Source organism: Pteropus vampyrus, unplaced genomic scaffold (genome assembly GCF_000151845.1).
Source record: "Pteropus vampyrus isolate Shadow unplaced genomic scaffold, Pvam_2.0 Scaffold199, whole genome shotgun sequence".
Taxonomy (NCBI): Eukaryota; Metazoa; Chordata; class Mammalia; order Chiroptera; family Pteropodidae; genus Pteropus; species Pteropus vampyrus.
The window spans coordinates 1479516-1482899 of record NW_011888980.1 but is presented as its reverse complement, the minus strand read 5'-3'; positions in this window follow the sequence as shown (position 1 = coordinate 1482899).

Below are 3384 nucleotides of genomic sequence, written 5' to 3'. Positions count from 1 at the left end.
AGGTGGAGAAGGCTTGGCTTCAATAGCAGCCTCTAAAGAAAAGACTTGAAAGTTTTAGTTGGCAGCAAGGCCTGTTTTAGCAAAATTTGACACTGTCAAAACACTCATGTGGTGACAGAAGGCCTCATTGGGAGGGAGTGTCCAGAGTAAGGATGAAGCGGCAGAATAGTTCAATGGGGTCATGTATAGAATGTCACATTCATCTGGGGTCCAACCTGGGTCACGTGGAGTGGGCCCAGTTCTTTGCTTCTGCATCCTTGCATCCAAGTTAGGTCCTTATCAGCCCAGCTTCTCCCTGATTCCGTCTCTGTAACATTGACCTCCTGCCCAGAGCTAAAAGGCCGTAATCTCGGAAATGTTCTAATAGAAAAGAAGACAGGGAGGAGCCAGAGGATATCTGTTACAGCCATTATTTCCACTCAGCATCCTATTTGGCATCTTTACTTGAGGCCCATCAGTTGAATCTGGAGGGAAGGGCCCTGAAACCCGCGCAAGGGAGTTCATTAAAATGGAGACGGCCTTCGGACAATCAAAGTGAAACACTGCCACCACGTGGTTTCTGGGTGTCATTACAGGCTGCCGGCCCCTTTCCCTGTGTCGCTTTCACCGAGTTAATAAACACAGACGGCATGATGAAGCAGCCTTTCCCTCTTCTCCTTAAAACTACGCTATTTATATTAATAGAAACACATTTACATGGTACAAAACTCATAAGGTCCAAAGGCTCTACAATGGAAAGTAAATCTCCTCACCTTTGACCCCAGAGGCATAACTGAGGATTTCTTGTGTAGCCTGCAGGTTGTGCTGTAAGCACACACACACATATATTCTCGTTGTCTCTACACCAATGGGGGCATGCTTGCAGTGCGTTTGTTCACTGCTATATCTCTAGTGCATTGGAGACACTCTGAATAAATATAGGCCCTGTCCGTACCTTGATTTTTTTCACCTTCGATATCTCACACACAGTCGCTTTCTCTAGGATTTGACAAAATCCCATCTCTCACAGATACGGCAGGAGACACCCACAGATAATGGATAAGAGACATGATTTTAGCCAAATGGCCATTCCTGCCCACGTAAAATCAATTTAGATCGGGAATAGTGGAATAACTCTTAGAAACCCTCTAGTCCAGCCTTGTCCTTTTACAGATGAGAAATCCGAGAGAGGGAATGGGACTTTCAAGGTCACACAGAGGTTGTCTCCTGGGCTCCTATAGATTCTGCTGAATGTCTGGTTGAGGGTCTATACCTGTCTTGAACCCCACGCCTGCTGTCTCACCAGCACTGCTCCCTGCTCCCTGCTCCCAGGGGCCCTGTTTCCAAGTGCTTGGTACTGACCTTTCTCGCATGATTTATCAGAAAAATGGGCTGACTCCACAGCATCCGAGGCCTTCTGCTAAATGCTGCAACTTGAAGGATGCTCCCTGATCCTCAACAGCCCTGAGCACCAGCCCATGGGGCGAGCCAGACCTAATTAGTAGCCTCAGCTGCCCCAAGAGCCCAGATGGTTCTGCAACGTGAGAAATTTAGGCTGGGTAGACACAAAGAAGACCTCCTAATGGGCAAAACTGTTACAACCCTGAAATGGGTGGCCAAGGAAACTCATAGAATCTCTTCTGAAGATCTTTACAATTGAATTAAGTTACAAAAGAATGCTGTGCATAATAATGAACCTATAATGCCATAAAACATAAGAGAGCCGGAGGACTGCCTTGCATTTGAAACTCGCTAACATGCATTGACTATATGCATTTTGCTACAAATATTTTATTAAATCGTATAAGGTGTGCATATTACTATTTTGGTGAACTACATGTGCCACATTTTACCCTGCTTGTAACACAATGCTAACTCAAAGATTATTAAGCAAAATATTTATATTTCTATCTCATAAGGAAAAGAACCCAAACATTAGAAGTTTTTTCTTAATTGATTGGTTCATAATTGATGCATAGCAAGTTTTAATTTTTTGGCTTGATAATACAATGGACTATTTTGAAATCAACCAAGGAATTATCCTTTTTTAATGATATGAAAAATGGAAGTAATGCCTGTTGGCTTTATGTGATTTTAAGAAATCAATCAAATAATTGTGTTTCAGAAAAATGGAAAAGCCAGAACATGAACAAGAAAGGACGTTAGGATTGTGGAATGTTAGAGCTGATATCCGAGAGATGAGACCCTAGCACAACACCCTTTTTTTTATAAGACGGGAAAACTGAGGTGCAGTTTGCTGAAGTGACTTGCCCATTGCCCACGTCCCGGCCCCTCACTCACGTCTCACTTCACCACACGCTGTCTCCTGAGGATACGGGCTGGGAACCTGATGTCTCTGGGTTCTCAGTCTCTCTCAGCAACGACCTGACTAAGAAATTGCAGAACTACTCTACTCTCTCTAAACCTCAGTTTTCCCATCAGTAAAATGAGAAGGTTGGATGAGATGACATCCATGAGGCGACATGTTTCCCAAAAATAACCCTCCCACGCTCATAAAACTAAACATTAAATACGCATGAATCAGCACACACGTATTTTGCAACATCACCCGTAAGACAGAACTAGTCACAGCCTCACAGCATTCGTTTTCGGCAGGAACCCTCTCGTCCACCACACCGTATTTCTCATCAGTTGGGCTGCAGCTGTAATGCAATTTCCTCCACAGCTGTGGCTGGCCCCACACCTCCTTCTCACCAGCAGGTCCAGGTTAGTGGTAAGAGACACGGTTTTCTGTAGCAGGCTGAGTAATCCTTCCCAAGTAATTTGCTTCTGAAAATACTTTATTCTCAAACAGAGAGAATAACCTGTCACATGGATTCCAGCTGCCTCCAGCGGAGGGGGAGAGAGCCGGGGCAGACCCCACACTGCCTTCCCACACAGCCCATGGCCCACGAATGTGCTGAAAGGTGCAGGCACACCACCTGGCAGTTCTTAGCCCCCACTAGGTCAGAGTCATCTTTTCTATAGGGATGGCCAGAGAGATTTGGGAGAAGTTTAACCTCTGCCTAAGCCAGTCTGGCTATGGTAGGAATACCTGGTAGCCTCTCAAGGAGGGAACAGTGGATGTTTTACCAGTTTCCTGACCTCTACATGGAAGCAAACACCCCTAAGTAACTCAGAGAACCTGTTCCTTCTCACTCTCAGCATGCGAGGTGACCTTCCTCCTAACATCTGCCACCTCCCTCCCGCCCACACACACCTTTCTCCCAGGTTTGACCACCAGCCCAATCACCTGGTATTGTTGTTTGAATTGCCAATGAATAGTTGAGAGCCTTAAATTCCAGCTCCTACTAATCAGTGACCGAATGACGTGGGTTTATGGAAGCAACTGGCAAAGATGCGTTGAGAGGAGCCCACTTTCTGTCACCAGAGCCAGGGTTATCG